We start from the raw sequence: 12,860 nt of genomic DNA on the forward strand, positions 1-12,860 counted from the left end.
TTGGCATGACTTGATAAGAATCTGGAGAGATACAGTTGCTGTGGCTGTCTTGTGGATGAAGGTTGGAGCCAGGGCAAGATTATTATAATTAATGCCTCAGAAGTCCTGCGCGAGTAGCAACCATTTTCCTGCCTGTCATCTCTTGTGCCTAACGCTGACCATGTGGATTTTATCGGATGAATCTTTTAATGGTTGGCTCTGCAGAATTGGGTTTGGGGAAATCTAAAGACTTGTTTGACTGCCTGGTCTTTAGGCTGCAGAAAGAGGTCTCATCAGTGGGAGTCTTTGAGGAAACTTTCAAAAACAAAAATCTGTAAAATGTTTTATTAAAAAAAGCTGATCATGCAAATGGTCTCAGATTTCTTTTATTGACCACTTTATTTTTTTCTATAAAGAAGCAGGAATTGGCTTTTACACAAAATAAATCACAAGATTTTTGGCCTGTTTGTGATCAACTAAATAGCAAACTGTAATTTAATGATGTGGTTGGATCATGAGCCCAAGAAGGCTGTGATGAGCTCTGTTTTTTTTTAAATAGGGGCCCAGATGAAAAGAACTAGTTAGTACAGAGCTATCAAAAATCTTATAAATGTATAAAGTGTCATCTGTTGTGCAGATCTGAACAGCATTGTACAGAGTTTCCTTTGTTATAATAGTTAGCGTTTGCCTCATTATGGAAGGGATCTGAACACTCGCTTTGATTTTGAAGCTAATTAGGACATGGCATATATGCGGATTCTGTTCATTTTTTTAAGTCGGGACAATGGTTGGATTCCCATCAAGTGTTTTGCAAAAGGCATTTCAAGGAGTGATTGATCAATTACAATTTTAATAGAAACCAATATGTGACAACATATTGCCAGATGGCAAAATCATATGAACTCACTCAATGGCATCTTGTCAACATAAGTGGGAGAATAATAGTCGACTGTTGCTTTGGCCATTTTACGCACAACTCTAATAAATGCAGCTATTCAAAGTAATTCATAAAATGGCTTCCTTTGTCCTTTCATTGTCATGTCAGGTGAGTCAAAATCTTTTGTCCAATCCAATAAAAATTATTCCAAAAAAAATTTTGGATCAACTCCAAAATAGAAAGGAAAATACCAAAAAAAAGCTAAATTAGTTGAAACTCTCAAACAATGATCTTGAGGGTTTATCCACCATTTTAGGTTGTACAAATGATTGAGACATCCAGAATATCTCTTGGATTGTGTCACACTGATGGACAGAAATGTTGTTAATAATCTTTGTAATTTGTGGGTGTGCAATATTTCAACCTTAACTGTGGCACCCTGACTTTGTGAGAGAATAGAGCAGGCAGCACTAACGCATTAATTATCTACCATGGTACCGTAAATTTGTGATTGGATTTTGACTGAAAAGGACACGCCTGGTCAGCGCAGTGGTCAGCGATTCAGCGCTAGCGACCTGAGTTTGACTCCGGCACGGTCTGTAATGAGCTTGTATGTTCTCCCAGTGACCTGCGTGGGTTTCCTCTGGGTCCTCCGGTTTCCTCCCACCCTCCGAAACATGCATGGATGTGGCTGGGTGGCACGGGTTTCATGGATCAGAAGGCCCTTCTATCACACTGCATTGTTGAAATAAAAACAAATTAAACACGACAGTTTGTTTGCTTTCTTAACAATTTTTCTTGAATAATTGTAGACAGTCACTCTTAACAATGATTCCATATTTAATTTTTATAAGAAAAGTAACACACCTATTTCTTGTTTTCACATGGATCCTAGATTTTATTTGATTCTGTGAAGTTAATACTTTGGTCAAGCTAAACGCAAGCAAACAATACGTGATATCCCCTGTCAACAATAAGTATCCCACCTTCACTTCCACCATTCACCCTGTCACTATTGTAAGTTATCCTGAGTTAACCAGTTGCTAGAGTTTGTTGATACTCAGTCAAATGTACATATTTTAAATATTCATGTGTGGTAAACCACTGTTGTGTGTATTTGTCTGGTCGGGCACACTCATAAAGCAGTCCAGAGCTAGAATCTAGCCTTCCAGGTTCGTCCTGCAGAGACAAGAACTCTTAGTGTACATATTAGTTTATTAAAGCTGTCTTATACTCGCACTGCTGGTGTGGTTTTTGTCAGTACAAACAGTATGGATGTGCCTTTGTTCTTTAGTGAATTAAAGCCTATTGGTTTCTCACCCTCAGTCTTTGGCGCCTCAGCATGCTTACTTCAAGGAATATGGTTAGTACGGTGCAAGATCTGCCAGTTCAGCAGGACTTGTGGTTTTTCTGTGACTGGGAGAGCGAGTGAAGGCACCCACACCGCATTATCAGGCAGTGTTCACTGTAAAGGTGCTTTGTGCTGCTTTCCACAGGAGGCTGAGGCACTGGTTTGAATTTTGTGAGAGTGAAAATCATTGACAAGGCAAATTGATAATTGAGAAAGCAGTATCACAGATTTCAATAACCCACCAGTAAGCACCTAGCTCAACCATTCTCAACAGGGGCCATACAGGGGCCAAAGCACATCTAAGGGGGCCATTGTCATACCCACACTCCTGTTCGGCTCCGAATCATGGGTCCTCTACCGGCATCACCTACGGCTCCTAGAACGCTTCCACCAGCGTTGTCTCCGCTCCATCCTCAACATTCATTGGAGCGACTTCATCCCCAACATCGAAGTACTCGAGATGGCAGAGGCCGACAGCATCGAATCCACGCTGCTGAAGATCCAACTGCGCTGGGTAGGTCACGTCTCCAGAATGGAGGACCATCGCCTTCCCAAGATCGTGTTATAGGGCGAGCTCTCCACTGGCCATCGTGTCAGAGGTGCACCAAAGAAGAGGTACAAGGACAGCCTAAAGAAATCTCTTGGGGCCTGCCGCATTGACCACCGCCAGTGGGCTGATATCGCCTCAAACCGTGCATCTTGGCGCCTCATTATTTGGCGGGCAGCAACCTCCTTTGAAGAAGACCGCAGAGCCCACCTCACTGATAAAAGACAAAGGAGGAAAAACCCAACACCCAACCCCAACCAACCAATTTTCCCCTGCAACCGCTGCAACCGTGTCTGCCTGTCCCGCATCGGACTTGTCAGCCACAAGCGAGCCTGCAGCTGATGTGGACATTTACCCCCATCCATAAATCTTCGTCCGCGAAGCCAAGCCAAAGAAAGAAAGAAAGAAAAGAAAAGGAGAGAAGTATGGAAAAATCTCACTATACTTGGCTGCCTCACTGGGAAGGGGCCCATAAACTTTGAGCAAAGCCCGCCACTACTTCACTCAATGTCGATGGGCTAAGTGAAATGCTGCCATTCACACCAGAAGTACATGCCTGCGCAAAGTGTTCCCCCATCTGCAGGCCCACTGCGTACACGTCAACTGGCCCCCAGTAACTAACCCACAATGCACGCACTGTCCGGGCCCCGGTAGTCCAATCCATCGCGCAGGTGCCCAAGAAGAAACGTGGCTGCACCCGGCCTATGGACCCCAGGATTCTGCATTTAACCCCCCCTTGCCCTTTCTGCCCCTACACCCCCAAATTCAGGACAAATTAACGTCCAGCTTGAGGTGGCACCGCACAGCGGACAGAGTCCTCAAAAGCCAGACTGTACGGCTTCCCTACCACACAGTGATGCATCCTGACAGGATGCTAGAAGCTGTAATGGGACGCAGGGTGACATGCCATCGTTCCTCAGGCTGGTGAGTGAGGAAGAGATGCTGGTGTACTTCTTTGGCTGTGGCATTGATGTGGATGGATTAGAATTAGTCACTGGGGATGCTTGCTCCAAGCATCACAGCTGTTTACTGTCTCCACATTACCGTTGGCACAGTCTAGGGTGTGAACTCCACCCCCTCCCCACCTCTTCTGGAAGTCCATAACCAGCTCCTAGGTCTTGGTGACATTGAGGGAGAGATTGCAGTCCTGACATCATCCCTTAGTCCCCCTATCTCCCCTCTGTTCTATGTCTTGCAGTTGATAGAGATCTGGGCTACAGCAGATTCAGATTCAGAGTACATACATGACAACACATACAACCCTGAGACTCTTTTTCCTGTGGGCCAGGCAGAATTATCACTTATTGGTAATGCAAAAATAAAACTGTACGCATGTAAACAAATATAGATAAGTAAACAAACTGACTACGCAATTCAGAGATGAAAAATAAATCACTAAAGTGCACAAGTAAGAATCGTTAAATTCATCTCTGATTAAGTTTGTTGTTGAGGAGTCTGATGGTGGAGGGGTAGTCGCTGTTCCTGAACCTGGTGGTGCGAGCCTTATGGCACCCACACCTCTTTTCCGATGGTAGTAGCGAGAACAGAGTGTGTGCTGGGTGGTGTGGTTCCTTGTTGATTGCTGCTGCTCTCCAACGCCAGCATTCCCTGTTGGAGATGTTCTCGACAGTGGGGAGGGTTTTGCCTATGAGGTCCTGGACCATAAAAGGCTGAGGGATGACCTTATAGGTGATTATAACATTACTGAGGGGCAGAGAGAAGGTCATGGTATTTTTCCCAAAAGAAGGGAGTCCAACATGAGAGGGCAGGGATTTAAACTGAGAGAGAAAAGAGTTAAAAGTGACCTGAGAGGCTCTTTTTTCACCCAAAGTGTGGTGGGTATGTGGAATGAGCTGCCAGAGGAAGTGGTAGAAGCAGGTACAATTATGACGTTCAAAATGACATTTAAGTAAGTAGGTTTAATGGGATATGGGCCAAATGAGGGCAAATGGAAATAGCTCAGGTTGGATTGGGCAAGTTGGCCCACTTTCTGTGCTGTTTAACTCTACGAATCTGTGAACTTCTCTCCCACAATCAGGGTCAGGGAGTAAGTATTGGGTTTGTCAGTGATTACTGGTCCTTCTCAGTACCTTAGACCTGCTTTTGTATGTATAAGTTGCAAGTTGTTAACAACAAGGTTCAAATTGTTATGGTAAGAATGCAGTGGGTCACTGTGAGGAGTGCACAAACTGTAATTTGGGAGACAGATTCAAAATAGTTTAATTTATTTTCAAATGTTTATGTCATTGGTAATCAAACTGACTTGTCAGGCATTCAACAGAAAAAAATAATTGTGATTTTTATAATCAGGAGCTCAAGAGTTATTTAAGGTGAAAGAAGTGTTAGCTGATGTATTTAAATAAACGGCCAAGTGGAATTGACACCTGACCACAGAGAACAAGGTTGTAATCTCTGGGCTACAGCAGCTGGACGAAGTTGTTACATATAAATCATAAACCGCAGCTTGACTTGTTGGGGTTAGAGGTGGGTCTGGGGCTGTAGAGGATGAGGGAGGGGGGAATAGTTGGCTCCTGATTATTTTCAGGGTTGTGCTTTGGAGGAGGCAGTAACCGTGATAAATAAAAGTCCAGCACCTGTTGACGCAGATTAGAAAGGCTTGACTGATGCCAGATCCTGATGCAAGTTCCCCAATGGTCTCTGCACACAATTAAGTAAAGCTAATTGACCTGTTTTTGCCTGCAGTGCACAGTAAAGAAACTATAGAATAGAACCAACAATGGAGGAAGAACATGATACACGAAGAACAAAAAAACAGGAATGCATCAACAGATCCATGGATTCCTTTTCAGGATAAAATATCCCAAGACGTTTCCCAGGGCTGTTGACTGAAAACTTGGAATGGGTTTCGTGAAGCATCCTAAAAGAGTGGAGAGACAGGGAAGTTAAGGGAGGACATTTCAGGCAGTTGAATGGATGAGATAAAAGATGGTGCCTTTCAGTGTCGATTTTTTTGCGTGTAGGTTCAATGGGAATCATCCAATACTCCTGCTTAGAACGACTACAGCTGGAATCCACAGAAACCGACATGCCAGTCAGCAATGTTGTGCTAAGATGGTTTAAACAACCCATCGATCTTCAGAAACGGCAAACTGTTCTTGACAATAAACCTGATTCTGGTTCTGAATGATTAGCATCAGTAAGGCTGAGATAAGGTTTTTTTTGGGGGGGAGGGTGTTAGGAGGATACCAGGTTACAGAGAGAGGGGGAAAGGTCCAGAAGTGATTGAAGAAGGGGGGGGGGAATGAGAATTTTTAAACTGTTGCTTAACTGGGCGACAACGCTCAGTAACATGAGTGATCAGAACCTGGTGTGACCTAATAGATGGACTGCAGGGTGTGAGAAGACTTTAGAGTTATAGGAGGTGGTTAGCAGAAATGGGCAAAGCTAGAGAAGAACACAAATGAGGGTTTTAGTAATTGGTAAGCTGAGGTAGGGACAATGTTGTGCAGGTGAATGATGATGCCAGGGGCAGACAATCCAAATTTACCAGAGGGTCAAAAATGACACCTTGATTGCATGATTGTGCAATTTCACTCAGTGATCTGGTATGGAGCCCGTGGCTTAGGAATAGAATTTATGGCAAGGATTGAAAGCAGTAGTTTCAATCTTTTCAATATTTAGTTGGAGGAAATGTTTTCTCTGTTAAGGATGGATGAAGGAGAGGACATTAGTTAGAATGGTGTGTTCATCAGAATCGAAAGCTGCATGCAGGTGAAGAACAATGAGACAGACCATCTTATCTGTGGTGGTTGTTCAGATTTTTGGCCCTGACCCAGAGGACAACTTTGTGAATGGACCCGATAAACTAGCTGTGTTCCCTCCTTCCCAGTTCTGAGGAGGAACCTTCACTTGTTTCCCTTCCCGCATGTGCTGCCTGACCTGCTGTGTGGAACCATTCAGTTTGGCTATCCATCAACCCAACAGTTCTCAAAGTAATCAAAAAAAGATAAATAATCCCTCTGTGGCCAGAAGAGAAAACTGGAAACTGCTTCAACTGAACAGACAATGGGTGATCTCCAAAGGGGATACCACTTTCAGCTTGCGACACTCAAGGACAGAAGCAGGTTGTCCAGTCTTGAGTCTCCTCATGGCCATAGAGTTTTACATCAAGGAAGCAGGCACTTCATCCAACTTGTCCATGCTGACCAGGTTGACAATCTAAGTAGATCTATTTGCTTAACGGCCTGAATACGCCTGGGATTGTCTGATCTCAGAAGCTAAGCAGACACCGGACAGGTCAGTATTTGGGAGGGAGACCACCTGGGAACACCAGGTGTTTCCTGTAGGTTTCTGTGAGGGGCGCTGGACAAAGGGACAACTCTCTGTCTGCCTTACAGTTGACAAAAGTTTTAAAAAATTTAATGTGTGTTACATTCCAAATGTGACGATAAGGGAATCTTTACCTTTACATTGGTCCCATGTCCCTCAGAATCTTTCCTATCCATGTAGACCTCTGCCTATCAATTGGACCAACACTAACCTCTATCTCTATTTACCATCTTAACCCCACCTGCCTCGTTACCCTTACTAAACAAATAGCATCCACAGATTCTTGTGGAAGCAAACTCAAGATTTCCTTCCCAAACTTTCAGTTTTAAGATTAGGTTGGTACAATCTTGTTTTGCCCATCTGATTAAGTATTTTGCCTACATCTTTCAGGTCCATTGGAATGAAAATTCAAAAAAAATCAAGCAGGTTTAGCATAGCAGTTAGCGCAACATTATTACAGTACCAGTGAATAGGGTTCAAATCCAGTGGGGCCTGTCAGGAATTTGTTCGTTCTCCCCTTGTCTGCGTGGGGTTCCTCTGGGTACTTCAGCTTCTTCCCACATTCAAAATGTGCCGGGATTGTAGACCAGTTGGGTGTATTTGGGCGGCACGGGCTTCATGAGCTGAATGGGCCTGTTACCATGCTGTATGGCTGAAAAAAAAGCTGCTGAATCATCCCAATGCAAGATCTTTGATCCTCCCTTTGTTTCCACAGGTGCTGCCTGACCAACTTTTTTTTTTGCATTCTCTTCTGCCTCCTTTTAACGTTACCTTCGCCTCAATTTTCAGTTTCTTTGGTTAGACCAATGCATACTGAGTTCAGGCACCCTGTCCTCATTGTTTATGCCTTTAAAACCTATCATTAGGCCAGTGCGTTTGCTTGCAGGGGATGGGAAGGCCAAGCATAATATAATTTTTTGTAAATTAATTTTTCCGAATCTATGCATTATTATATGGACAGAATTTATTTTCCATCTCGACTTGCCCCTTGAGTAGATGATTGCAACAAATAAGAGGATTACCAGGTAGAGGGTCTGGAGTAGCATATAACCATATCGGATAAGGAGAGCTAATTTCCTCCCTCGAAGGGGATGAGTTCACTTGATTGTTTTTTTTTTAAACAACAAAACAACTGCTACCAACACTAGCAAATTATACTGGATAATGAAGAATTTTCTTCTTGAACACTTTTGGGAGTGTTTTATGGATTTTGGGCTGCTGATCACAAAAAGCACTTTAAATTTTTCTGATCATGTACCTCTTTTAGATATAACCCGTTGTTGTGATTTCTTGTTATATTTTAAATCTACTCATATGTTGCCCACAAAGTAAGCTGTTTTGGCCATTCCAAACCTGCCTGAAGAGCAAAACAATTCTAGGTGTTATGCAAATGTTGTCTTAGGCCTGGGCATGCTCAGTCAGGATAGATGCAGACAGATTATAAAAGCAGCTCACATATACAGGTGAGGTGCATTACGTTGATTATAGATTGAATGCATGTTGATGCACATGCTCTTCAGGCAATAACATACTGAGTGAACGTAACAATGGCACTTATTGTCTTCAGCAAGATTCAATACAGCCAAAATATCTCATCAATGTTGTAATACACTCTTTTACATTTGTACTGAGTATATGCCTAAGGCTTAAAGACGCAGCATGACTACACTTATTAAGAAAGCCTATGAGCTCTACATTGGTTGTAAAATTGGTGACCAAGACAAACCCTGGGCTGCTCACATTTGTTGTGCAACATGTGCAGTCAACCCGAGAGCTTGGCTCAGAGATTGTGCAATTAAACATGCTAAATTCAATAGAAGTTAATTTAATGTTTCTCCAACTTCCTACGTGGTACAGCAAATCTGAAATGATCCTTGTGCTCGGATTGAAGATGTCTAACATAATCCCCAATTTTTCTTTCAAGAAGCAATCCTTTTGAAAAGATTTCTTGTCCAGTGTTATTAATTGCTGTGTTGGGATTTGAACTGATTTTCAGGGTAGTTAGCCCTGACGTTTGGATTACTAGATCAGAACTTTAACTGCTGCACTGCACTCAATCCTGCAAAGAATCCATTTGTCATCACTCCTTGTGCCCAATCTCATCTGATCCCCAGTGAAACATGGAATTCTGCAGATACTGCAATTGTAGTTAAAAGCAATAGATATGGTGGAGGAACTCAGCAGGTGTCGCAGCATCCATAGGAGCTAATATAACCAACGTTTTGGACCTGAGCCCTTATTTTTGAGTAAGGGCCTGAAACGTTGGTTAGATATCTTTACCTCTTATGGGCGCTGCGAGACCTGCTGAGCACCATTTCCACGCTCATCTGCTGTCCGGCCTGTTATGTTCCTTCCCTTTTGTTCTCTCCACACCCCACACCATATACACTTGTTTTATCTCTGACATGCCACCAGTTCTGATTGAAGGTCATTGACCAGGATTGTCTTTTTCTCTCTCTGCTTCAACCTCCACAGCTGCAGCCTGACTTGCTGAGCCCTCCCACCATTTTCTGTTTCATGTTTTTCAACATCTCGGCTCTTGATGATATACTAAAGGTATATAGTCTGGTATATAGTCAACTCCAGTCTGGTAGCTTGAAATTTTTTTGCACTTCAACACCAGGAAGCAAGCTGACGAAGAGAGAAAAAAAAACGGTGAATGGAAATTTCCAGAGCTGGCTGTTTAGATCATGAGATAGTCTCATGATGCCTTGTAATACACTTGCATATTTTGCTGAACATTTTCAGGCTCTAGCAGTTCAGCTGGAGCTGAGATAATGTGATTCATGAATGGATAACAGAGGGTCAAAACAAAATTGCCTGTTCCAAATAATTCTGTTCGGCTCCCACTGAATTTACCCATTAATAATTAGATACCTTGGCAGTGAAATGGTGGCCGTAAATAGGATAGCCTGGAGGATTGCATTAAGAAGCATGTACTAGTCGGCAAACACAACTTCATATCCTGTCCAAGATCCACCACAACGTGAATTTTAATTGTTAAACAAAATATAAACATACCTTCAATTCAAATCAGGAACTGTTCGCAGGGTGGTGAAACTTACAGTAAAGAACACACGATCCATTTCTGATGAAAGGCCGTCAACATGAACTATTAACTCTTATCTGTCTTCTCACAGCAAATACTGTCAGACAAGCGGGGTATATAAGCACTACTTTCAATTAAATTGATTCAGAAATTTAACAAAGGACAAAGGAAAAGATCAGTGAATTTAGTAAAAGGCCTGTTTTCAGGGAATAATGGTTCACTTTTTGTGCTTTTTAAAAAATCATACCATTGGCATTTTTTTAAATATATAGCACGATAACAGGTCACAAGGTCACAAGACAAAGGAACAGAACCAGGCCACTAGGCCCATCGAGTCTGTTCTGTAAATTTACACTAAGCTACTCTACACTAGTTCCAATTTCCAGCCTTTTCCCCGTATCCCTTGATGCCCTCACTAATGAGATACTTGTCTATTTCTTGTTTAAATACTCCCAGTGATCTGGCTTCCACCGCTGTATGCGGCAGTGAGTTCCACAGATCCGCGACCCTCTGGCTAAAGAAGTTCTTCCTAATCTCTGTTTTATATGGATAACCTCTAATTTTCAGACTATGACCCCCCCCCCCTGTCCTCGATTCACCCACCAAGAGAAACATCTTACCTGCATCCACCCTATCTAAACCTTTCAAAATATGAAAAGCCTCTTTGAGATCTCCTCTCATTCTCCTACACTCCAATGAATACAACCCAAGAGCTGCCAAATGTTCCTTGTATGTTAGCCCTTGCATTCCGAGAATCATCCTAGTAAATCTCCTCTGCACCTTCTCCAACAACATCACATCCTTTTCTCAGACAAGGTCCTTCCAACTTTTGAGCCTGTGCCCCTAAATACACCAATTAACCTACGACCCCCATGCGTTTTGAAAGGTGTGGAGGAAACCAGAGCTTGCAGACTAAACCCATGCAGAAAAAGAGAGAATGTACAAGCTCCTTACAGACAGAGGTAGATTTGAACCTGGGTCTCTGGCACTAACCTGCTCCTCAGAAATCATGCACCAAAATAAAATAATGGTTCACAATGATGTCAATGAGCACTGTGTGCAGTTCACATAGCAAATTGTTTGCACTTTGGGAATTAAATGTAAATATTACTTGATACATTCTCATCACTGTCCTTAACATACAATTAAGTTGGGCACAAGTCCACTGACGCCTTCCGATGTTACGTGCTTCATGGCACGTCAAATTCGGAAGATAGTGAAAGCCGGGGAATATTATTTCTCGCACATAAAATAATTCTGGTTCTGCACTTTAAAATATGCTTTGCTTCCGACAATTTTGAATTCTGCTGAAAGTCTGTGGACCTGCAATATTAGCTCCCTTCATGCCTGGCCTGCTGCATATTTCTAGAATGTTCTGTTTATATTTCAGATTTGCAGGATCTGAGATTGAATCTTCGTCTGATGTTCGTGCTCTTGTCATAAACGCTCATTGAATTACAGTCCTGATTTTGACGAGCCCGTACCTCCTTCTTAATGGTAGTGAGTCAAAGGTACTGTGTGCTGGATGAAAAGAGTCCTCAGTAATTTTTTGAGCCCTGTTTAAGCAATGCTCCAGGTCAATGTCATTAATAGAGGAAAGGGAGATGCAGTGATATTCTTGACCATTTTGATAATGCTCTGTATTGACTTCCGATGGTCCGATGCTTTGCAGGTACCCTAACACACAACGATGCAGCCAGACAGGACACTTACAATCGTAAAATGTTGACAAGATGGGGGCCAGTAGCCTTGGCCTCCTTAAGCTCCTTAGGCAGTGTGGGCACAGCTGCGCCTCCTTGATTAGTGAGGAGGTGTTATGGGTCCAGGATACAGAGGCCAAGGCATTTTGTGCTCTCCACGACGGAACCATTGAGGTGCAGTGGTGAGTGGTCGAACTTCATTCTCCTGAGTCCACATTTATCTCCTTCGTTGAGCCCACGTTGGGACTTGCTATTGTTCTCACACCATTCGATGATCCTCCCAACCTTCCCTAGGGAAGCCAACTCATCCTTGTTGCTGATGAGACCAACTACCGTTGTATCATCTGCAACAATTTGTTGATTCTGTTGGAACTGAATCCGGCAGAGGAGTTGTGAGTGGGCTGAGCATGTGGCCCTGAGGTGTGATCAGAATCAGAATCAGGGTTTATTGACATGAACAAGTCATAAAATTTAGTGCTTTGTGGCAGCGTCATAGAGCAAACATTCATATTATAACCATCTGATGACATTATGATAAAAAATAATATTAAAAAAAAATACTAACAATAAAAGTGCCCGAAAAGTAAGGCAGTGTCTTTGGTTCATTGATTATTCAGGAATCTGATGGCAGCGGGGAAGAAACTGTTCTTGTGCCACTGACTTTAGGCTCCTGTACCTTTTCCCCAATGGTAGCAGGGTGTAGAGGACATGACCTGGGTGGTGGGGGTCTTTGAGGATGGAGGCTGCTTTTTTAAGACACCACCCCATGCAGATGTCCTCTGCTGCCAGAGAAGTCGCAGGCCGAGTTAACAACCGTCTGGAGTTTATTCTTGTCCTGAGAGTTCACACCTCCAAAACAGGCAGTGATGCAGCCAGCCAGAATGCTCTCCACGGTACACCTGATGGGACCAATGGAACATGAAATATAATTTAATTGCATATGCTGTAACTAATTCAGTGTTTTTACATTTTTATAATAAATATAAGTTTATGTCAAGACTATTATAATTGGTTCTTTTAATGACTTCAAAGGGCGATTAGCTTATTGACTGCAAGGTAGGGGGTTC

The 12,860-nt window shown here is 42.9% G+C and overlaps 1 long non-coding RNA gene across 1 annotated transcript; it reads right to left on the bottom strand.

Annotated features, from left to right (window-relative positions):
* Nucleotides 1–403: 403 nt before the first annotated feature.
* On the bottom strand, nucleotides 404–10,401 carry LOC138739786 (uncharacterized). The gene is made up of 3 exons (XR_011342418.1): nucleotides 10,066–10,401; nucleotides 7,508–7,696; nucleotides 404–1,591 (listed from the first exon to the last, which is right to left on the bottom strand). It is a non-coding gene; the product is annotated as an uncharacterized lncRNA (long non-coding RNA).
* Nucleotides 10,402–12,860: the final 2,459 nt, after the last annotated feature.

The sequence above is a fragment of the Narcine bancroftii genome, chromosome 7, assembly GCF_036971445.1.
Source record: "Narcine bancroftii isolate sNarBan1 chromosome 7, sNarBan1.hap1, whole genome shotgun sequence".
NCBI lineage: Eukaryota > Metazoa > Chordata > Chondrichthyes > Torpediniformes > Narcinidae > Narcine > Narcine bancroftii.